The sequence below is a fragment of the Felis catus genome, chromosome A1 (assembly GCF_018350175.1).
Source record: "Felis catus isolate Fca126 chromosome A1, F.catus_Fca126_mat1.0, whole genome shotgun sequence".
NCBI classification, from domain to species: Eukaryota; Metazoa; Chordata; class Mammalia; order Carnivora; family Felidae; genus Felis; species Felis catus.
The window spans coordinates 137,206,515-137,232,008 of record NC_058368.1 but is presented as its reverse complement, the minus strand read 5'-3'; the positions used below and the strand labels follow the sequence as shown (position 1 = coordinate 137,232,008).

The 25,494-nt window shown below is 38.7% G+C and overlaps 1 long non-coding RNA gene across 2 annotated transcripts; it reads right to left on the bottom strand.

Moving 5' to 3' along the window:
* Nucleotides 1–4,221: 4,221 nt before the first annotated feature.
* On the bottom strand, nucleotides 4,222–24,567 carry LOC109501734. 2 transcript variants are annotated; one of them, XR_006600789.1, is made up of 4 exons: nucleotides 24,477–24,567; nucleotides 9,615–9,731; nucleotides 5,598–5,651; nucleotides 4,222–4,692 (listed from the first exon to the last, which is right to left on the bottom strand). It is a non-coding gene; the product is annotated as an uncharacterized LOC109501734 (long non-coding RNA). The 2 variants fall into 2 exon arrangements; XR_002159996.3 differs by lacking the exon at nucleotides 24,477–24,567 and having other exon boundaries at nucleotides 9,615–10,159.
* Nucleotides 24,568–25,494: the final 927 nt, after the last annotated feature.

Sequence of the window (25,494 nt, the reverse complement as noted above, 5' to 3'; positions counted from 1 at the left end):
CAGGCTCTGTGCTGACAGCACAGAGCCTACTTGGGATTCTCTCCCTCTCTCCTTTACCCCCACCCCCAAATAAATGGGTGAACTTGAGCAATGTTTTATTTTTTTAGTGTTTATTTATTTATTTTGAGAGAGAGAGAGAGAGAGAGAGAGAGAGAGAGAGAGTACAGGAGCACAAGCAGGGTAGGAGTAGAGAGAAAAGGAGACAGAGAAACCCAAGCAGGCTCCACACTGTCAGCCCAGAGACCCATGTGGGTCTCAATTCCATGACTGTGAGATCATGACCTGAGCTGAAATCAAGAGTCGGAGACTTAACTGACTGAGCCACTCAGGCACCCCATTAAATGGGTGAACTTTAGAAAAAAAAGAAAATATTCCCATTTAAAATCGCAAAACAAATAATAAAATATCTACGAATAAACTTAACCAAAGAGGTGAAAGACCTGTACTCTGAACACTATAGAACACTGATAAAAGACAATGAGAATGATACAAAGAAATGGAGAGACATTCCATGCTCATGAGTTGGAAGAATAAATATTTTTCAAATGTTTATATTATCCAAAGGAATCTACACACTTACGCAATCCTTATCAAAATACCAAGACTATTTTTCACAGCAGTAAAACAAACAACCCTGAAATTTGTATGGAACAACAAAAGACCATGAATAGCCAAAGCAATATTGAAAAAGAAAACCAAAGCTGGAGGCATCACAATTCTGGACTTCAAGTTATATTATAAGCTCTGATAATCAAAACAGTGTGGTACTGGTGCAAAAATAGACACATAGATCAATAGAACAGAGGGGCACCTGGGTGGCTCAGTCAGTTAAGCATCCAACTCTTGATTTCTGTTCAGGTCATGATCCCACCCTGGCGAAATCAAGCCCTGCACTGGGCTCCATGCTGGGTGGGGAGACTGCTTAAGATTCTCTCTCTGTCTGTCTCTCTCTCTCTCTCTTCCTCCCATTTGTATGCTCACTTTCATAAATAGATGGATAGATAGAACAGAGTAGAAAGTCCAGAAACAAACCCACAACTATGTGGTCAATTAACCTTCAACAAAGCAGGAAAGAATATTCTATGGGAAAAGGACAGTTTTTTCAAAAAAATAGTGTCAGGAAAATTGGACAGCAATATGCAAAAGAAAGAAACTGTACCATTTTATTAAAGCATACACAAAAATAAATCCAAAATGGATTAAAGACCTAAATGTGAGACCTGAAACCATAACAATCATAGAAGAGATAACAGGTACTAGCCTCTCTAACATTGGCCATAGCAACTTTTTTCTAGATATGTCTCCTGAGGCAAGGGAAACCTAAGGAAAAATAAACCACTGGGACTACATCAAAATAGAAAGCTGCTGCAGAGTGAAAGAAACAATCAACAAAACTAAAAGGCAACCTACTGAATGGGAGAAGGTATTTGCAAATGACATATTCGATAAAGGATTAGTATCCAAAATATATAAAGGATTTACAAAACAATGCCCCAAAACCAAATAATCCAATTAAAAGTGGGTAAAAGACATGAATAAATATTTCTCCAAAGACATACAGATGGCCAACAGACACATACAAAGATGATCATCATCATTTATCATTAGGGAAATGTAAATCACAACTACAATGACATATCATCTCATGCCTGTCAGAATGGCTAAAATCAACAACACAAGAAAGAACAGGTGTGGGCAAGGATGTGGAGAAAAAGAAACACTCTTATACTGTTGGTGGGAATGCAAACTGGTGCAGCCACTCTGGAAACCAGTGTGGAGTTTCCTCAAAAAGTTAAAAATAGAATTACCCTATGACTCAGCCATCACACTACATGGTACTTACCTAAAGAATACAAAAACACTAATTCAAAAGGATACATGCAGCTCTATGTTTATAGCAGCATTATTTACAATAGCCAAGATACAGAAGCAGCTCAAGGGTCCATCAATAGAGGAATGGATAAAGAAGATGTGGCATATATATAGAATATATAGATAGCATATATACAGAGAATATATACATAGAATATATAGAATATATATATATTCTATATATAGAATATATAAAATATAGATTATATATAGAATATCTATATAGATATATAGATAGAATATATATAGAACATATTAGAATATATAGAGAATATATATAGAGAAAAATATATATATAGAATATATATTCCATATATATACAAAATATATATATATGGAATGTATGGTGTGTGTATATATATGGAATATATGGTGTGTATATATATATGGAATATATGGCATATATATATATATATATATATATATATATATATATATAATGGAGTATTATTCAGCCATAAAAAAGAATGAAATCTTGCCATTTGCAATGACACAGATGGAGCTAGAGAGTATTACGCTAAGTGAAGTAAGTTAGAGAAAGATAAGTGCCCTATGATTTCACTCATATGTGGAATTTAAGAAACAAAACAAACAAGCAAAGGGAAAGAGAGAGAGAGAGAGAGAAACCAAGAAACAGACCAGACCCTTAGTATAAAGAACAAACTGAAGGTTACCAGGGGAGGTGGGTGGGAGGATGGATGAAATAGATGATAGAGATTAAGAAGTGCACTTGTGATGCACACTGGATGATGTATGGAATTGCTGAATCACCATATAGTGTACCTGAAACTAACATAACACTGCATGTTAACTAACTGGACTTAAAATAAAAACTTAAAGGGTGCCTGGGTGGCTCAGCCGTGCTAACCTTAATCAAGCTTAAGCGTCTTGATTTCAGCCCCGGTCATGATCTCATGGTCATGAGATTGAACCCCACGTCAGGCTCTGCACGGGGTGTGGAGCCTGCTTTAGGTTCTCTGTCCCTTTCCCTCTGCCCCTCCCCTGCTCATGCATGTACTGTCAATAAATAAATGAATGAATGAATAAAATAAGAACTTAAAAACAAAGAAATCTTAACTTTGAGATAATAAAACTAGATTTAAGTTTTTTTTTTTTCTCCACTGTGGCAAATTGCAGCATAGGCCCTAATTCTTCAACTCTGTGTCCATGTCCTTTGCTGTGTGAATTTGTAGTTCTCCTTAACCCCCTTCGTGATATTGTGTTTGACCGAAGCAAACAGGGTAGAAGTGATGGTGTTTCAGTTCTGAGCCCAGGGCTCATGTGATTCCACTTTCTTGAGCCCTTGCCATTGTCATGAGAAGAATATTCATAGTCTAGTCTGCCTATAGAAGGAAGAAGATACGATAGAAGGAACAAAGCCATACAGAAGTTAATCAAGCCATGATATTATTAAATGAAATAATATGGAAAGGAAAATTTGGATTGTGACTATGTCTTATTCATCTTTTGCACAATGCAGATTACTTAGTAGGCATTCCATAGGTATGTGTTGAAAGAGTAAATGAATGAGAGAATAGAACTTCTTTTCCTTCCTCTGATTTTCTTTATTTTTTTTTCTCTCAACGACTTACCACAAAAAGGCAAACATTTAAAGATGAGTCTTCAAGGGGCACCTGGGTGGCTCATTCAGTTAAACGTCTGACTCTTGATTTTGTCTCAGGTCAAGATCTCACGGTTTGTGAGTCAGAGCCCTGCATCGGGCTCTGAGCTGCCAGTGCAGAGCCTTCTTGGGATCTTCTCTCTCCCTCTCTCTTGCCCCTCCCCTGCTCACTCACTCTGTCTCAAAGTAAATAAATAAACTTAAAAAATAATAGGATGAATCACTGGATTCTACTGAAATCATTATTGCACTATATACTCACTAACTTGGATGTAATTTTAAAAAATAAATATTAAGAGTAAAAAAAAAATAATAAAGATGAGTCTTCAGAGGTGCCTGGGTGGCTCAGTTGGTTAAATGTCTGACTCTTTATTTCGACTCAGGTCATGATCTTATGGACTGCCTGCATCGGGCTCCACATTGACAGTGTGGAGACTGCTTAGGATTCTCTCTCTTCCTATCTGCCTCTCCCCTGCTTATGCAAGCATGCACTCTCTCTAAATCAATCAATCAATCAATCAATCAATCTTAAAAAAAAAAGATGAGTCTTCAAACAACAAACAAACCAATCAGCAATGCAATAAATCATTGCTCTATGTCAGTGGTTTTGCCTCCAGAGGACATTTGCCAAAGACTGGAGACATTTTTGGTTGTCATAATTGGCGGGGGGGGGGGGGCAGGGGGGCAGGAGGGGGGTTGGTCTACCAATGACGCCTGGAGGCCAAGGGTATTGTCAAACATTGTTCAATGCACAGAATAAATCTCACTATACTTCAATAAGAAAAAAAATGTATTTGGCCCAAATAGTGTCTGTGTGTCCTTTTGTTTGTTTGTTTGTTTTCTTTTGTCTTGGAGGATCTTGAGTCTTTGAATCTTTCTCTGATGTTTCTTTTTGCTTTCTCTATGAAGTATATGAAGATTCCTTCTACTTTTCCATCCTTTCCTTCCCCAGTCTTTCCAGAACTGCTTTTTTGAATCTCAGGTCACTCTGCAGTTTCTTTCCTGTAGTCAATGCTCTTAGCTACCGGAACTCTTTTACTATTTTCACACTTACGGTGGCCTTTCTCCTTCCGGGAACTATCACAGCTTCCTTCCCTCTTTTCTCTTCCATGCAGAGTTTCTGAAGATGCACTCCGAGGTCTCTCCAAAGGCTGGTGGTGGGAGATCCGGGCGTAGTGCTGCTGTAACCTGTGTTTTTTCTGCATTAAAGAGCATTTGAAGTTTGTAGTATTTTTGGCTTTCTAGTTACAATGAAAGTGCAGGATTTGTGTATGTGCTTTTTTTCTTCTTTTTGTTGACCTGTATAGTTTTTTGGAGTATGTGTAGAGAGATTCAGATTTAGGTGGCCACCATTACCTGCACTATTTGGAAATGCCATTTATCTTTTAATTATGCTTATAGTATCCTTGTGTACACAAGTTTTGCAATATTAAACAATGAAATCTGTTTTTGTGTTTTATAGACTTTTGTCACACTTGAGAAAGGTGTCCTCTCCCCATGACTGTAAAACTAAAATCTCATATTTTCTCAGTATGATTTTTTGAAATAACACAAAATTTTAAAACCTCAATGTATTTATATTGTGGGAAATAGCGACCTAAATTTATAGAATGTAATGACTACTGGTAGTTAGAAGTGGGATGAAGGTATTGTGGATACCACATGTTTGTTATCCCCATAAGCACTTATGTTGTGATCATTATCTAGCATGGTGACAGAGCTTGGACACAGAAACTAGGCTGTTTAGGTTTTAATTCTGGATTGAGCAGGATTAGTCAGATTAATGTGTTTGGGCTGCTATAACAAAATACCACAGCCTGAGCGGGTTTTAAACAACAGAAATGTATTTCTCACAGTTCTGGAGGCTGGAAGTCCAAGATCAAGGAGCCAGCATGGTCAAGTTCTAGTGAGATCCCTCTTCCTGGTGTCTCTCAGAAACTTGGGGTCTCTTTTATAAAACATTAATCCCATTCATGAAGTCTATCCTCATGACCTAAGCACCTTCCAGGGGCCCCACCTCCTAATACCATAATTTTGGGGGGTTAAGATTGTAACATACAGATTTTGGGAAGATACAAACATTGAGACCGTAACAGCAACTTACCAGCTTTGTAACCTTGGGTAAATTTTTAGTCTCGAAGTACTTCACTCTCTTTATCTGTGAAATGGGGATAATATTAGTATTTAACATGTAGGTTGTAAAGAATACGATTTATGTGTGAAGTGCTTAGAATTGTCCCTAGTTTATTATAAGCATTAATTATTATTATTAGTAGTAATAGTAGTAGTACAGATGTTAAATAAATATCTGTGGAGTGTGTATATTTAGCTGTTTTATTACAGTGTTCTTTTTGTGCATAGGAAATTGTCCTAGGGCCAAGAATCCATTAACCATGCTTTTGGAAAACTGAGTTATGCTCAATAAGAGAATCACCTCCAAGGTGTTACTATGTTCTACTTTCTCAAATTACACAAAAATTAAATAGACTTTAGGTATTAGCCTTGCAAATCCAAATCTATAAAAAGAAAACATTTTTTTGTTTTTTTTACCAAGCTCAGAAAAGGTTAGTGGGAGGATGAATATGAGGTGTTATGAGCGCCTCAGAAGAAAGTAGTTATTAAGTACAGGGCCCTAATATGATTAAAGGTGAACTAGAATATTCTGGTGTCTTACATTTATCTCCACAGCTGAATCTGTATTAGGTTAATCAATTTCAAAGGAAATTAGTTTATATAACTGAAATCTTATTTAAGTATGTCATATTTAAACAAATGCTGCACAACAGATGCTGTAGGTAAGCAAATGAACTTGAATCCTATTCTCAGGAAGAGGTTTTAAAAATAAGGAGAGCATATTTCGATTTGTTTATGTATATTTACTGCAAAGAAAAAGCCAAGCAGTCATCAATAGAGCAGCTGGGGAAAAGTATTGAATTCAAGCTTTGCTTTAAATGAATCAGTTTGTGTTCTGTTTTGGATCACTTCCTGAAGTCAATATTCATCGACCTTAAAGGACCTCTTTGAGGCCTCAAAAGATGTTTATCCATGGTGATAACATTTAGGGCGACTACAACTGTGTTTTAAAATTCATGCCCAATATTGACTTCTCTTAAAAAAATTTTTTTAACGTTTATTTATTATTGAGAGATAGAGAGAGACAGAGCATGAGCATGGGAGGGGCAGAGAGAGAAAGGGAGACACAGAATCTGAAGCAGGCTCCATGTTCTGAGCTGTCAGCACAGAGCCTGACGCGAGGCCCAAACCCACAAACCGCGAGATCATGACCTGAGCAGAAGTTGGACACTTAACCGACTGAGACACCCAGGCGCATTTTGACTTCTCTGTAAACATATTCTTATCTTTCAGGAAACAAATTACATGAAATTATGTAACTGTGTTTATATTTCCTGTTGGAAATTTTAGACAATATTATTAACGTGATTTATGTCCAGTGTGTGACTCTCAGACTGGCAGCATCAGCATCACCTGAGAACATGCACTCTCAACATTCCACCCCGGACCTCCTGAGTCACAATCTACATTTTACCCAGATACCCAGGTGATTTGTAAATGCATTCGAGAAACATCACTCTATGAAGTGGACAATCAAATCAACTGAGATTTTGCTAAGCATCTGGGAGGTGGGGTAGTCAATTTTGACTGGTAGTCGTTTAGATCAATACAGGTTGGATAAGGTGGGAATAAAATATTGGTCAAACGGCATGTTGATTTCTATTAAAGGAAGTCACCTGAGGGTATTGAAATGAAGAAGGCAGTCTGATCATGGTCCTTCCTTGCACTGTCACTTACATAATTAGAAACGTATTGTATCTGTTGCCTTCTTTTATAGCCAGATGCACAGTGAACAGCCCATCACATCTGTTTAGTGATTCAGGAGTTGGATTTCCATGGGAGAAAGTTATCTAATTACAGGGTCACTAAACTCATGCTAATTTCACAACACCGTTTTGCAGCCCTCTATGGAGGTTGAGATTAGAAAACACCCAGAAAGGGCAAGTCAGGTCTGCTGTATGAAGTTCGCAATCATTGGCTAATTTAAAACAAAACAGCCACACAGCCCAACCCACCCACAGGCAATCATCGGGTTGCCTTCTGCAGATTCTTTCTGTTAGAGCTGATATCCAAGGACATTTATCCTCTCCTTCCTGGGTTTAGAGCGCCAGCAGATTTAAAGCTCTTTTTTGTATGGTTTGTCACGCAGTAACGTAACTGATAGATGATCTCCCTCCTCCCGGAGACAGAGCGAGCTAATGAGATTTGGCCTCTGCCTCTGGTTAAAGAAGCAGGACTGATGAATGCACTAGTGACTCTACTGACCCCAGGAACCAGATTTTTATTGACAGCCTGTTGACATAACAAACTAAGAGTTTGTGATTAAAGTTGTTTTTAAGCTCTTAAATAAATAAGGTCTTTTCTAATAGTACTTATTTGTAATTGGTCTCCATTAAACACACCGATCACCTTCCAGGACATTCTCCCATTGTTTTTTAGTTATTTACAAAATGTGCTTTTGTCTACAGGGAAATGTATATGTATATATCTATGTGTATATATGTGTATGTATATATATTTTTTTACCACCCCCTCCCACCCTCAGCAAAATTCAGCAACTTGGGTGCTTGGGTGCTGTAATTGATTTTTCAGTTTCAGTGTTGTCGAAAGATGGAAGTAAAAGGGTTACATCAGAATCCATCTGGAAACATTCTGCTCTAAATCAAACTACACTGGTGAGGAACAGTTGTTGCCTTGGTGAGCTTTATTGCCATTTGCTGATGCAGCTTGCTCTAGCCAACCTACCACAAGGGACATATAATGGGAGCCCCGTATTCAAGCCCCTCTTGGAAGAAATCCATAAAAGAGCAGAGATGTGAACCCAGCAATAAATCCTAGAGGCATTTGTGCTGGAGCCATGAAATGATACCAATAACTCCTTAGTAACACATTAAAGGGACAATAAAGGGAATTCACCATGGTTTTTTTTTTGATGTATTAGGGCTATTTTTAATTGAAACTCATCAAAGACACAACAGAGCATGTGACAGCAGCTGTTTACCAATTGCTTTTCATTTATTTCAGATTTTATGTTGAACTCTACTTTTATTCAGCCACATATAGCTCATTATTTAAAACACCCTTGAAGACTGGTTCAGCCATACTCAAGGGCCCCTGTGTGGGTTCATCAGACTACAAGAGGCTCCACATTTGTGCTCATCCTTTATTCCATCTCATTTTCCTCAGTACGTCATCTAAATAATCAGGCAGTCAATATAGGCTGACTTGCGTGCCTACTATGTGTACTGTACTACTGTGCTAAGCGTCACAAAGAAAGAAGAGGAAGGAGAATCACTGCTTCTGTTCTGATGGAGCTCAGAGCACATGTAGCGATGCCCAGAATGAAACAACGGTCTAGGTGGAGAATAAAGCAAAGTAGAATTAAGTGCAAGGTAGAGGGGAGAACTCAGAGTGGCTGTGGTAGGGAGTTTCTTGGAAGAAGAAAACTGAAGCTGAGGTCTGAATAGGAGATAGAGGGTGAGGCCCGGTGGGAGGGTCCCAATGGTGCCCAGCACACTGGGCTGTCTGCAGCAGAAGCTTTTTGTTGGACACCAGTGGAAAACGTGGATGAGGTGTGGTGGCGAAGATGGTATAGGAGGCCTTTACCCGGAGAAGCCCAAACTGGAGCCATACAGGCAAAATTGTGTGCAGCCTCAAACGTGGGAGAGGATAAGGGAGCAGGCAGAGGGGGTGGAGGAGGAGACCATGTGAAGGGTTGGGGTGGCCTCTTCCCCCGTTCTAGATTCTTTCTTGTAACTGGTCTCCATTAAACACACCGAGTTAGTTCTCTTCCTACTCACTGTTTCTCAGAATATTGTTCTGTGGACCACCTACACTGGATCTGTTAAAAAGACTGACTGCTGGGTTCCACCCTAGAATCATTGGAAATACCGATTTGTACTAAATCCTCACATAGTTTATATATGAGGAAACAGGCTCAGAAAGTCTAAATAACTTGCCTGCTTATTGCAAAGCTCAGCAAGTGATGGAGCTGGGGTTTGTACCCAGAGCCGAAGCCCTTTCTGTTCCCACACTACCAGGTACCTACCTTCTTATTCTTCACTTGGAGAGGCTAGGCTGCTAGCGTTCTGCTGCGGATTCGATGCTTTTCTTCTTTAAAAAAATCTTCTCTCTTATTTGTGTTTTTGTTTGTGGGGCAAGCATTCTAATAAAAAAGGGAATAAAAAGGAAAATCATCCACAACATTTCTTATCAAATCAACCGTTTCCATTGGAATGTTTCTAACTGGCTTGTTGACCTTCCTTTTATATGATAAGACATGCTCCTTTGTGTAACTTTCAGCATTATCCTACTTATATAGAGTTAAAAACCAATGGCAAAATATCCACAATTAATAAATCTAGCTAAAAGGCTCTTGGCTCCATTTTTTAAAAAAATCTTTCTATTTTGTTCTGTAGGTTCGAAATGTTTCAAAATGAGAAGTTGCTGGAAGAGAGGGAAGCTGTTTGCCTTCCCCTTCCTCCTCCCACCTTCCCTGATTGGGAAGTGGAAATGAGTTGAGTGACAGCCTTGCATTTAGAGATAAAAGCCACATGTTGAGGAAAAAACGTTCTTCCCTGCAGTCCTGGATCAGGTACCCCTGTACTATAACGCACAACACAGAAATCAACACGTTTTATTTAAACAAGGAATAAACAAAACAACACCCCCACCCCCCACCCCCGCCTCCAAAAAACATGTGTAGTTCTGAATGTGTTTTCTGGAGCCAGATTGCCTGGGTCCAATTCCAGCTCACTGCTTGCTGATTAGGCAAGCTATTTAAAGCTCTCTCTGTCTCGGTTTACGCATTTCAAATAGACATAATATCACCTATCTTATAGGGCGGTTGTGGGTGTTGAATGATCACAACACGTGAAGGGTCTAAAGTAGTGCCTGGCATACAGTAAGCACTTACTACATGTATTTAAATATATTACTAAGTGCCAAGAGAAGCCAAATAATGATTAAACCCAGACGTGGCTCTGAGAGACACTAGCGAGTTCGTGTGGTAGAAAAGTCTGGGGAGAAAGTGAGCTTTGTATTGGTTTGGGATCTGAGGCAGCTCTACAATAAAAAGAATGGTGGTGTCAAACTAGATATGAATCTGTATTTTGGGTAATAAACAACGTATAAAAAAGGGCATTGGAAAAGGAAGTCTATTCATTTACTTTCAGACTCCTTGTGCTAGCACATGCCAAGAAGAACCTCTGAGGCTCTCAGTCTGTGAGTGCCTGGGTTATATTGCCATCACACTGGGGTCAGCAAGGGGCAGCTGGGACAGGTTGCTGGCCTGGCAGGTGGGACCTGGGACCAGGACCAGAGATCCTGGCTATGAGATTTCTCTGGTTTCAGTTTCTCTGTCTGCAGGAGAGAGTTTGGTTTTAAAGGTCTGTTTTAGCTCCAGAATTTTCAAGTAAGCCTTGCCCTGAGGAGTTCTTTGAGTTTAAATAGAAGTCATTCATGACCACTTCAATTTTCATTTCTAGTACAGCAGGCAAATATTTATTGATATGCCAGCCCTTTGATGCCTGTTGACTTAACCCCTGCGGTCACCTTAAGAGTCTGATGCAACTGGGTCTATCTGGGTGAAGACATCTGCCTTCCTGCATGGATCCTGGTTGGCTCGCTCATTCATTCATTCATTCATTCATTCAATACATATTTATGCACCAGGCTCTACGCTAGGCACTGGGTACACAGTGATGAAGAAAACAACCATAGTCTCTGTGTCTTGGCACTTTGAGTCTCACAGGTGAGACTACCAATAAACAAGGAAACAAACAAAAGAATATATAATTATAAAGTTATATCAGGCACTATGAGTAAAGTCAATGAGGTTCACTTGAGAGACCAGCTAGGAGATTTCTGAGGAGATGCATTTAGATATTCACGTGAAGGCAAAACAGGATTGATTGTGAAGCTGGGAGAATGGTCCAAGTGGAGGGACTAGCCTGTTCAAAGCTAAAATTACCAGGAGGTCTTGTTAGTTTTACGACAGAGTGGAGTTAGTGCTTTGCATTCTTATCATGAATATTGTAACTTAAACTTTTTTTTCTAATATCTTTTTGAAAAAGAAACTAAACAATGAAAAAAATACCTATTTAAAAATTGTAGAAATAAAAATGTTCATTCATTACAAAGGAGTTGGAAAATATAGGCATGTCACAAAGGAGAGAACTCTCCTCTTATTATACCTACATATAATCCCTGTGTATTGTGAGACATTATACCTACAATCATCTCTGCATCAATTTCTCTGTGGTCTATGTATCTATATTCATGTCTGTTTTTATGTTTATGTCTATCTCTGAGGAAGCATATAGCTTGTATTGTTTTACAACTTGCTTTTTCATTTGTGAAGCAAATCCCAGGAATTACATAGTTTCCTCTGTAAATATTTCAGAATACACCCATCTTTTCCCTAAGGTTCTTCATACTCGTCTGAGGTGGTAAGGGCAGTGGCAATAATCTCAGTATCAATCACTGCATTTGGGCCACCAAGAATAATTGGGCCAACAGTTCTTGTCCTTATGGCTTGCCAATAATAGCAACAACAATCACTAACATTTATATAATGATGCCAATATTTTCACCTCCATTTTCTCATTTCATTCTCTTAGGAAGCATTTTTACTCATATTTTATAGATGAAAAAATGGAGACTCAAGAAATGACATAGACTTCCTCAAGTTGACATAACATGCAGTCAGTCCGGGTCTGAATTCTGTGCTCTGTCAGTGCACTGTGATGACTCGTGACTACTAGGACATGAGCAGTGCACCCAAGATCCAGTTAACAAGATTTTGGGATTTTAATTGGATATTAATAACTTGTATGGGAAGTATTCTCTCATTAAGACAGAACAGACAAGACCAGAGTAAATATTTGATGATGCATTTAGTAAGATTCTACTTTCATGACCTTACTATCACATACACATATAAAATAATAATTCGCTTCCAAAACTCCAAATATGCCCTTAATTTGTAGAAAACACTGCATACCAACGGAGTTGGTTGGTTTCATTTCTGCCTGTGAGTTTTTGGAATTCTTTGTAAAGTAACTAACGTGGTCCTCCCTAGCATATAAATTTGAACACAGATTTTAAGCCTCAAGCCATATTGTTAAGTAAGAACAAAGAGCTGAATATGTGATCTATGGAAAGGTAGACAACAATGGACGTGTCTCGTCTTCAGCAGGGGAAATCAAGCCCTTCTCCTTGTTATTCCTGTCTATCAGAGCAAACTGATTACTTGGATGCGTTTTGAATAGCTCATCTAAAATGGCTCGAGGCAAGCAGACACTTGAGATTTTATAATCAACCTTCGGGCTTCTATAGATCATTCTTAGGCACAGAAGGCACCTTTGACAGGCTGATGATCGGGGATAGATTTTCCTAGGGATTAAATTGGTCATTTTTGTACGCTGTTAAAAAACTTTCTATCTGGGTTGCCAGATTTCCACAGAGAGACAAACAAGTATTTTTTAACTTGAAAAATTACACGATACTACTGGTAACAATAATTAACATTTCCATAGTGCTTTGGAATTTATCAAATTCCAAGTTGTTAATAATTATCTTATTAACAACTCATTGAATTTGGCATTATTTTCACTCATTTTTTTGCTGAGGAAATAGAGACTAAGAGACAGTGACTGGAAACTACACATTTCAAGCACAGGCTCCAGTGTTTTCAGTAGCAAAACCACAGTGAACAATAGGATTTCAGCTCAAGGGATGAGCCTTTCACGGAATCAAGGGTAATGTCTCTTTGACCGTGAAGATTATCCAAGGAGGAAACCATTGAATCTGTCACCTTTTCATGCTTTTGGCTCTATGAGGGCGATGCCTCTTGGATCTAGGGTGAATTACTCACGTCAAAGGCAGTCCCCACGGATGCCCAGGGGCTACACAGGTGTCTAAACGCTGTCTGACACTCCAACCAGGAGAAGTCTTCCCAGAGGCTACAAGTAAACTGCACTTTTTGGCTCAGTTTCAAACTGGAGACAGACACTGAAAGAAAAGATCTTTCTTCCTGGTAAAGCCTTGAGAAGACATCCTCTTTTTAGTCGTTCCCAAATTGCTCTCTGAGTGGTTCTTAAGTCGAGGGTCTTTGAGTAGTCTAGAGGGGTCTGCGAGAGGATAAGGGACACCAAGCATGGCCCGCAAGTGAGGTAAAGGAAGTGTCTCCCATGTAAGTGCTACTATTTTTCAAGTAAATGAGGTTGCTATTGGTTTAATTAAAATAAGAATTAATTAAAGAGCAATACTGAATGCTTAGAAGCTTTTGTCATGATGTATGTTTGTAATCAGTTGTTGTGAAATTATCACGTGGGCAATGGCATTGTTTAATGTGAAAATCTCCTCTAACAAGGAAGGCTGGCAATGACTGCTTATCTCCAGAGGATCAGGGCATCACTATGCAGTTTATTATGTTCTCTTCATACTACTTAAAGTCACAACACCGCCCATTATTGATGTGATGCAGATTTCCTGCCTATGAGGTTTGGTCACAAGGACCCTTCGAGCTAGTCAGAACTCTCATTAAAGATGAAGAACTGGGGGCACCTGGGTGGCTCAGTTGGTTGAGCGTCCGACTTCAACTCAGGTCATGATCTCATGGTTTGTGAGTTCATGCCCCGCATCAGGCTCTGGGCTGACAGCTCAGAACCTGGAGCCTGCTTTGGATTCTGTGTCACCCTCTCTCTCTGCCCCTCCCCCACTTGTGCATGCGCGCGCTCTCTCTCTCTCTCTCTCTCTGTCAAAAATAAATAAATGTTAACAAAATTAAAAAAAGATGAAGAACTGAAGATGGAAGAGGTAAAATGACTTGCACAACTGACCACACAGGACACACAACTGAGCAGGCTGGACCTGGTCTGAAATCCTTTGACTCTGAATCCTAAGTACCCACTCTGCGCCTACGACTTAGAGTAGCCCTCAATTACAATAACCTCATTATCTGACTTAATCTTCATTGTAGTCCTGTGAGGTAGATAGTATCATGCCCTTTGTATGGATGGAGAAGCTGAGAAACTAAGCAATTAGGAACTTGTCCAAAGTCGTATCTGCTAACACAGGCTTTAATGATGGGAATTTATTTTCCTACAACTTCTTCTCTAGCATTAGCTATTCTTGTCATTGTCTTCTCAGTCTCTTTTACTTGCCACACATGTCTTGACTCTCCATTCTTTATGATGATCTTATTTCTTTATGCATAAGTAACTCTCAGTCTTATAACAGCATATAACAGCAATTAGCTATGTGACATTGAGAAACTCATTTCACATTTCTGGACCTTCTCAGCTTAACTGATAAAGATCAAGGTTTCTGGTGAGGTGTCTCTTCCTAGCTTGCAAATGGCCACCATCTTGTTATGTCCTCACATGGATCTTCCTCTCCTCACACACAGAGAGTGAGTTCAGTTCTTTTTTCTTCTTATAAGGACACTAATCCCATTGGATTAGGGTCCCACCCTTATGTCCTCATTTAATCTTAATTATCTGCTTAAAGGCTCTATCTCTAAATATAGTCAAGTTGGGGGTGAGGACTTCACATATGGATTTTTTTGTGGCGGGGGGAGAGGTGGAAACACAATTTAATTTATAACACTATGCATTCTGAAATTGTTCTCCAGAGGATACAAAGTTTATGTACCTACCATCAATGCATGAAGAGTTTTCCCCTGTACCCTTGCCAACACTGGGTATTAACATTTAAATATTTGTCAATTTGATGGGTTAAAAATTTGTCTTTTGTGATTCTAATTGTAATAATTATTTCATACATATACATATTTTCTTTTATGGATTTCCTATTTATTCCATGTGCCTATTTTTCTGGTATTCATTATTCAATACATATTTGGCCATATAAACCTTCTGTTGTTTATTACAAAAATTCCTTAAAGGTCATTTTTACTTTCAAATTTTGTTAATGAGTATCATATTTTAAATTTTTCGTGATTTATTAGATGATATTATACTTTAAAATATGATTTTTAATACCAGGATTTATCTCCCCTTCTTTATTTTGTACAGGAAATAAAAGTTTATTTTAGCAAATCTAAAAAATATAGATAAGCAAAAATCACTTAAATGTAACCTCCATAAATGTTTTTGTGCATATTCCTCCAGTCTTTCCTATGCAAATATACATGTGTAAATACCTCTATTATATAGATTTTAAATATTTTTGCAAAAATGGGATCATACTTGTATCAAACTTGGTTTATGTACCACCTGAGTCTTTTTGACCCTGGTTGCCTTGCTCCCCTGATGGAGCTGCCCTGGCAAGTGTCAGAGCCACCACTGCCCCTGCCACCTAGAAGGAAGGATGCTGTTCCTGGCGTCTGGCTGGACTGGACCCTCCAGAGGCCATTGCACTCCCAGGGCTGTCTGGAGAGGTCAAGTAATACAATTGAGAAAGGAGGTGAGGGCTAATGCCCTGTGGAGTAGACTCTGACCAGTGAAAGGAAGATAAGAAGGGATGAGCAGAAAAGTTGCCCATCCTTCCTCCACTCAACGGACTGTTCTGAGGAGCAGTGTTACATGTCACTTCTCTGGCCAGAGGTTTTGTTTAGAGCAAACAGCTATATTGCTTGATAACACACCACAGTGTATTTGCTGTCCCTCCTTCCCTGACTGACTTCCCTTTTTCCTTCATTAATGCTTTACTAAGACTGTACCTCCAACAAAGCATTAGCTCAAAAGCTTTAGCTTTGAGTTCTATTAGAGAATTTTGGCTAAGACAGTATTATTTTTGTATTTTTATCCCAGGATGGCAAATAGTTTCATTTGATCGTATGTGTTAATTCTGATCCCTTGGTTATGACTGTCTTGAGGGTAGTACTGAAAAAGATTCTGAAGCTCTAGTTTAAGCCTAGCTGGAAAGAGAGTCATGGATTATAAGCAATAGCTACATTGCACGTTTGGAATGGGCTTGGCAGAGTGGGAGGGTGTATGAAGCCAGATTGGCCGCCTGAGAGGCTAGGCAAGCTCATATGGCAGGGAGGGTGTTTTCCCATCCCCAACTTGGAATAACTTTATTTCTTTTTTAACCTTTTCTAGTTTTAATGAAAACAAATTGTATTTTATTTTATTTTTCTTTGAAAGTAAATAATTATTTGTATCATTATTGACTATTTCCTATTACAAATTATCCCAGTTTCTTTCTCTCTTTCCTCCCTCCCTCCCTTTTTCTCTTTCATTCTTTTTCTTTCTTTCTTCTTTCATCTCCTAAATATTAAATCTAATTATCATTTTTATTTCCTTTTTTTTTTTTTTTTTGAGAGAGAGGTGGGGAGAGGGGCAGAGAGAGAGAGAGAGAGAGAGAGAGAGAGAGAGAGAGAGAATCTTAGGCAGGCCTGATGCCCAGCAGAGCCTGACGCAGGGTTTGATCTCATAACTGAGATCATGACCTGAACTGAAATCAAGAGTTGGGTACTTAACCAACTAAGCCACTCAGCTGTCCCTAAATCTAATTTTTAAACAAAGTAATTTTGACATATGTCATTTATGAGTCAAATAATACTGGAACACTTTGGTGGCTCAGTTAGTTAAGCGTCCAACTTTGGCTCAGGTCATGATCCCACAGTTCATGGGTTCAAGCCCCACATCGGGCTCTGTGCTGACAGCTCAGAGCCAGGAACCTGCTTCGGATTCTGTGTCCCCATCCCTCTCCCCCTCCCCTGCTTGTGCTCTGTCTCTGTCTCTCAAAAATAAACATTAAAATAAAGTAAAATAAAATAAAATAAAAATGAAATAATACTAAGTGGCTAATAACAATGAATACCAGCCCTTTCCCAACCTTTCTGCCCTTGAGTCCTCTCCCAATAAGCAACCATTTCTGTTCCTTTTAGTTGTTATTTTTTTTTGGCAGGAGGGAGCAATTTGCCTCAATATTTCTAAATAATATGCTTATACTGCTATTTCTTGATTTTTCTATCGTAGACATTACCCATGGACTTGCTACTATGGCAGACAAGAACTTACTTTTCTTATGAAATTCCCTCCACTACACTCTCATGCGCCTCTGAAAAGTCCTCCTCCTCCCACTCTCCCAATATAGAGGTGGAATAACTGGGGTGTTAAGTCAGTGTTCAGTATATACATCGCTATGACTACGTAAACACTGTAATAGCTAAATGTCAAAGTGTATCACGATTATATTTCCTTTCTTGTTCAGCTTTTTGTTTTCCTTGGAGTTGATTGTCTCAGCTTTTGTGTTTTATCACTAATAGAGCTCCAGACTCTGTGGTAGAACTGTACAAAACATACCAGTATAAGACAAAGACTCCAGATCACTTACTAATTCCATTTTTTGATGGTCCTCTCAGAAGCCCCTGTCCTCCTGCTCTCTTTTTTGGTTGCTCTCTTAGCCTGCCACCCAACTGTCTTACCCAGGCTTTTCACCACCAACCAGTGAATTTTCTTCATTTGACTCCTATATCAGACCGCTAGCTGTCTGGAGTCTACAACTTTTTTGTTTTGATGGAATATATCCTCTACTTGCTTTTCTGGGAAAGGATTCAGAGAAGATAAAATTTTTGAAATTTACTTGCTTTCCGTGCCTTCATATTTGCTGATTTAATTGATGGTTTGTATGGGTACAGAATTCCAAGGTGCTGTGTTAGAATAGGCTGTTGTACCAAACAACCCTCAGGTGTCAGTAGATTAACACACAAAAAATTTTGCTCTATTCATTGTGAAATGCAGTTATTTAGGAGATAGTTTTCTATAGGTTTTAGAGACCCAGGTTTCTTCCATCTGGAGGCTCCAACAGGGGCTTGGTGTCCTTGCCTAGGTCTTCTGCATTCCTCCAGGTGAAAAGGGAAAAGAACGTGGAGGATCTTCTGAAAGGTTTTATAAGTCTGGCCTGGAAGTAGCTTTCACTCTCACCCACATATCAGTGGTCAAAACTTAGTCACATGGACTGTCTAAATGAAAGACTAAGAAATGTAGTATACTTGCATGTTCAGGAAGAAGAAAAACAAGAATATTATGAACAGTAAGTAGCAATCTAGCCACAGTTGGAGATCATTTCTCCTTATAGTTTTAAAAGATAGTCCTCTTTTGTGTTCTGGCTTTCCACATTGCTAATTCCTAATTCTCTGCATCTGAGATGTCTCATTTGGTGACTCACTGATAAAAGTACAGTGGAAATGCAGGTGAAAAAAGAAGAAAAATCCATAGGAAATGTAGTCCATTGTCACATTGTATGCTAAACCTGTAGAGGGTGATTTTGCCCTGCAGGGGATATTTGGCAAAGTCTGGAGACATTTATGATGGCCGCAACTGGCATGTGTGTGTGGATGCTACTAGAAATCTAGTGAGTAGAGGCCAGGGATGCTGCTAAACATCCTACCATGCACAGGACAGCGCTGACAACAAATAATTATCTGGCTCAAAATGTCAATGGCACCAGGGTTGAGAGATCCTTCACTAAAAGTTGTGGCTGGGCCTTTAGGCAAGAAAGAATGGTTACCACTGCCATAATAGAAGCATGCACAATGACTGCACACAGAGAGATGTGATGAATTTTGCCTAGAGGATAGGGAGGTCATAGATGTGATCCTTGTCTTCTGTGCAATGAGCTGGTCTTCATTACTTTCCTGTATCCAGGGTTTGGGTTATTATTCTGGTTGGTAACCAATTCGACCAATTGAAGGATAACTGACATCTTTATGATACTGAGTCTCCATATCCATGAACATGACTTTCTGTTTTATTTTGGTATTCTGTAATGACTTTCAAAGTAAAGTTTTGTAATTTCCTTTATTAAGGTTACGTTCTCCTTTTGTTAGATTTATTCCTAGGAATCTTCTTGTTTTTGTGGCCACCATCAATATTACATCTGTGTTTTGATTATTTTCTCACTATTTCTCCCTTATTTTCAAAAGTTTAAAATGAATACAAAAGTAGAATAGTAAAATGAACAAGGACAACTTTACACAATTTCCATTTTGTAAATGCTTATTATTAATATATAAAAGTGCAATTATTTTTGTATGTTGATCTTTTATACAACTTCCTTGCAAAACTCTCTTGATTCTAAAATTTGGTATAGTTTTTCCCATGTAGGATACCATAATATTGGCAAATAATGCAGTTTTGTTTTTTCCTATCCAATTCTTATACTTTATATTTCTTTATCTCGTCTTGCTACATAAATCAGGACAATATAGAAGAGAAGTAGTGAAACAGCAGATATTTTTCTTATTCTTGATAACAAAGGAATCAGGAATATTCAGGAATGTTTTATTGTCTTATTCCTGATCATTAGGAAGATGCCTCTAGAAGGGAACTGTTCACTGTGGAGTACAATGTTTGCTGTAGACTTTTTAGAGTTATCATTTATTAGAGAATTTATTTTCTATTCCAAATTTGCTTAAAAAGTTTTTTTGTGAGAATAAAAGGAATATTTTTTGTCAAATACTTTTCTATATCTGTTGTGATTCTTGTACAGTTTTTCTACTTTAATTTGTTAACATGGTAAATTTTCAAGTGTTAAAATATTTTTGCATTCCTAGGAAAAACCAATTTGGTTTGTTAATATTTTGTTGAGGATTTGTGCATATATATTTATAAATACTATTGACCTATAATTTTCCTTCCTTAAACCAGGCTTATCTAAATTTTGTATTAAGGCTATACTACCTTTTTAGAAAAACTTGATAACTGTTTCCATTCCCCCACCCCACCACACTATGAAAAATTATGCATAAAATTAGAAAGATTTGATTCTAGAATATTTGAAAATATCCTATGTGTCTAATATTTTCTTTGGGGGAAGATTTTAATTATTGCTTTGTCTTCTTTAATCAAGGTTTTCTATTTTGGCAATATATTTTTCTAGACAGTTTTTCATTTTGACTGTTTTCAAATTTTATTTATCTATGTATCTATGTATCTATGTATCTATCTATTTATTTATTTTGGGAGAGAGTGGGAAATCGCACGCATATGCAAGAGTGTGTGTGGACGGGGGAGGGGCAGAGAGAGAGGGAGAGACAGAATCCCAAGCAGGCTTCATGTTGTCAGTGCAGAGCCCATCTGGGGGTTTGAATTCACCAACTGTGAAATCATGACCTGAGCTGAAATCAAGAGCTGGACGCTTAACAGACTGAGCCACCCAGGCAACCCAACAGTGTTACTATTCTTTCTTTTAAAATTTTTCCTTATCTGAATTTATATCTGGCTTCATTCCTAATATTGCTTTTATTTTTATTTTTTGATAACTTCTTGCTTAAGGCTTTTAAGGAACAACTCTGGCTATGGTGAGCCTCTGTAATTTTATATTTACCCTTGAAATTTTAATAAAATAATCTGTGTGTTACTGGACATGCTTTTCCTCTCCCAGAAAAATACAAGAACCTTAAGATTTTGAAAACCACAATCCTTGCTTTCTGAATTCAAGCATTTTTTGATTCTGATATTTTAACTTCATCTTTTTTAGACTAAAAATTACACAGTATTATTGATAATTGTTTTAATTTGTCAAAGTTTGTTTAGGGTTGCCTATATCATGATCATAGGGTTTATTTTTACCAACATTTCTTCTTGTATCTCAGACTGCCTTCTTAAAGTTTTTCTTCTTAAAGTACATACTTTAGAAATCATTTATGGGGAATTTGAGGTTTTGTTCTTCTGAGAGTATTTTTATTTCACCTTTTTTTCTTCAATGGCAGTTTTTTGGAGTATGAACTTCTAGGTTCACTTTTACTTATTTTTTCTGAGCACACTCAAGAATTTAGTTCACCGCTGGTGTTGAAAAGTCAGCTTTGAGTCCACTTGCCTCTCCTTTGGAGATAATTTTTTTTTTGTTCCTCCTTGCTTTTATTTTATTATTTTTTTATTTTTTAACGTTCATTTATTTTTGAGACAGAGAGACAGAGCATGAACAGGGGAGGGTCAGAGAGAGGGAGACACAGAATCCGAAACAGGCTCCAGGCTCTGAGCAGTCAGCACAGAGCCCGACGCGGGGCTCGAACTCACGGACCGTGAGATCACAACCTGAGCCGAAGTTGGACGCTTAACCGACCAAGCCACCCAGGCACCCCCCTCCTTGCTTTTAAAATAGCCTCTCTATCCTAGGTTCCTCCCTGCCACCCCCCCTGTATTTTACTATGATGTGTTTAGGTGTGTCTTCACATTTATTTATCCTTTTTGGAATTCACAGTGCTTCTTGATTTGAGAATGCACAGAATATTCTCTTCAAATGTTGCCCCTCCTTTATTCTTTCTATAATCTCCTCTGTTCCTGTGGAACTCCAAGTAAACATATGTTGGTCTTTCCTATCTGTAAATCTGAATTTTATCTCTACATGTGAAGTGTGTGTGTGTATGTGTGTGTGTGTGTGTGTGTGTGTGTATTTTTGGTCTCTTTATGTTACATTGTATGTGATTGCTTAATTCTCTCTTCATCTATGTTTAATCTGCTGTTTAATTCATCCACTCAGTTTTTTTCATAATTTCTCTTTAAAAAAAAATTAGTGTTGGGGGGTGCCTGGGTGGCTCAGTTGGTTAAGTGTCTGACTTTGGTTCAGGTCATGATCTCACGGTTTGTGAGTTCAAGCCCCACATCGGGCTCCACGCCGATGGTGCAGAGCCTGCTCGGGATTCTCTCTTTCCCTCTCCCTCTGGCCCTTTCCATGCTCTCTCTCTATCTCTCAAAAATAAGTAAATAAATAAACATTTTTTTAAAATTAGTGGACTTGATTCTTTTAGAGAAATTTTAGGTTCACAGCAAAATTGAGTGGGAAGTATGCCAAGTTTCCATCTACCCCTCTCACCACTCACCCAGAGGCTCCCCCACCATAAACGCCCCACAGACTACAGACCAGTGGCTTCCAAGCTCACTTACCTTCCTAGACTCTTGTTCCAGACCTCAGCAGACTATGCTCTTAGCTTTTGGCGGCCTCGGACACTCAGTTAAAAGTATCTATCTCTCCATCATCTATCTATAATTAAGCTATATTTTATTGAGCATTAGATGTTATGAAGCAGGGATTTCAGGACCTCCACTCTGCCACACTCAGTCAGCTTTTATATTCCATTGTATGTGCTACCTTAGATGTCGAAGTCTTCTATCTCCTAAACTTTTCTTTTCTCCCATTCTTCTGAAGAAACCCATCCCAAGGACTTCATATGGTGAGCAGAGCATGGAGTAGTTCAAAGAAATGAGATTATACATTAAAAATCATCAGTTGTCATCCTGGCTGTGCCTATAGAGTCTTGTCAGCCTCCCTGCACCTCAGTTTTTCTCATCTGTAAGGGACAGAGTTGCTCTAGGAGATCTTGCAACCTCTTTCTAGTCTGGACATTTGATACAGAGCGTGGATTCCTTCATGAGCCTGGCACCTGTGCCTGTCAGCTCTTGATTTATGGTTCAGCACACTATTTGTCCTTCTGAGTATTTTTAAACATAGAAATTTATTTTAGCTTGAGAAGACAGGACTATTGTGTAGTCACTCCATTCTGGTGCCTTGTCTAGTCTTGGAGATGTCACTGGGCTTATGACATATTGAAGAAAGACTGCATTGAGCCCTGGAGTTGAAATCCTCAGAGTGGACAGCGAGGCACACATGCGGGGAGGGCTTAGTTATAGCATTTCTATTCTAACACTATTCCTTCCACCCGCTCTCTTTTGCCCCTTTCCCTTCACCTATGTCCTCCTCTGTTCCCTTCTTTCCATAAATATCTGAGTGTATATAATGTGGTGTGGAATACAGTGGTGAACAAGACCGATTTGGTCCTAGCCCTTAAGAACTTTACAATCTAGTGAGGGAGATAGATATTAAACCAATGTAGGAAAGATATGAGAGAAATGACAAATAGATTGAAGTTTGGTCCTAACAGTTGAGCATGAGAAATGCCACATCACTTTAAAAAAAATCAAATTAATTTTAGCTTGGACTCATAATCTTTTGGGTCAAGGAATATAAATGTAATTTCTGAGTAGTCTGTCTCCCTTCCCTGGGGCTTGCAAAATCCAGAGGATAATGAAATTGGGGGATTTGAGAAATCAAGGAAACCTGGGGAAAGGCCTCTGGTCCTCAGTCCATTGATGATCGCTGTCCAAACCTGTGGTGTCAAGTTAAAGGTAGGAGATGCTGCTGCTCTTGGCACCCACTCTCTTGAAGCCACAATGTTCTGTTGGATTTATGCTACTTTACTTGGAAATATTTAAGTTTGAGGAGGTGTGAGTAAGTTAATCTGAGTCAACATCTTGAAATTGGTATGGTATCCAAAGAAATATCAGAAATAATTTTCAATGAGCAATATTAGTTGTATTTAAGATATCTTATTGGTTAGGAATGATATGACAAGAGCCATAGTGCCGGTATGAGTAAGATAAAAGAATTCAAGGTTGATATCCCAAGCCAGTGGACCTACCTTTCCCACTTTGCAGAGGCTTTCACATTGGAAGTCTCCAATAGTCACTAAAAATTCCCTGACAGCCATGGTCTGGCCCAGCTGGCTCAAGCTTGGCCTGTAGTGTCTTAATTGAGGACCACAAGACCAGGATGTATGGTGTTCAGTATGTGGCTCCATACAGGCTTTTCATTGGAGATCTCACCATCTTGGAAAGGCTGTGTGGAAGAGGCATCCATGCCTAACCCTCCCAGACTGACTACCTCTCTACCCTTCCTCACCTGCTCCTTTCATCCCTCCCTGCCTCAGGTGATCTAGTGCTACATCTTTTGAGATGTAGAATTTAATGCATGGTACACTAAATCCAAAGGATCTGTACTGTGCCCTGGAGAGAGGGAAGTCCTTACTGTCTTTAGAAGGGAGGGCCTAACTCCATTCACTTTCTTCTCAAGCCTATTCCTAAGCAATGATGGCCCAGCATAATTTCTCAGTCAAGTTATTCCACCACATAAGTAATTATACAAATAAGGATCTTACTTTCAATTTTGATCCTTCTGAATTGTCCATCCAAGTTGAGTTAGCTAATTTTTAGGATCTGATGAAATCTTTATACCAGTTAGGACTTGTCCTGAAAGATATGAGAGAAATGACAAGTAAAGCCCTAGAGATGAACATTTTGTTCGGGCACACATGCCCTGAAGTATCCAGGGTAAGCATATTTTACTTTATTTTATTTTTAATATAATTTATTGTCAAATTGGCTTATATACAACACCCAGTACTCATCCCAACAAGGGCCCTCCTCCGTGCCCATCACCCATTTTCCCTCTCCCCCACGCCCCCATCCACTTTCAGTTTGTTCTCAGCATTTAAGAGCCTCTTGTGGTTTGCCTCCCTCCTTCTCTGTTTGTCTCTATTTTTCCCCCCTTCCTTCCCCCATGGTCCTCTGTTAAGTTTCTCAAGATCCACATATGACTGAAACATATGATATCTGTCCTTCTCTGACTGACTTACTTCACTCAGCATAATCCCTTCCAGTTCCATCCACATTGCTGTAAATGGCAGGATTTCATTCTTTCTCATAGCCAGGTAGCATTCCGTTGTATATATAAACCACATCTTCTTTAACCATTCATCAGACGATGGACAGTTAGGCTTTTTCCATGATTTGGCTATTGTTGAAAGCCTAGGGTAAGCGTATTTTAAAGAAATCACCAATGTCCTTGGGATCATAATGATTGTTCTACCAAGAAAAGTATAGAAAGTTGAATTTTATGTGCATTTGTGTTATTCTCTAAGCAAATGGTCTAGTTTGGTCCTGGTGGGGTGTTTTGCTTTTTGAAACCAGGCTCATCATACACACATACATATTGCAAAACATAAGATCCTTTAAAAGAAAAGAAAGCCAACTCTTCTGGGTTTTACACCCCAGTGTGTCTTTAGTACATAGAGATACTTGTTTTCTTTTGGCTACGCAAACAAAAGGGGTCTAGAGCTTTGATAAAAATACACGATTCCTGCTCTGCCTAAAGCATATGCGTCTTTCCTGCAGGTG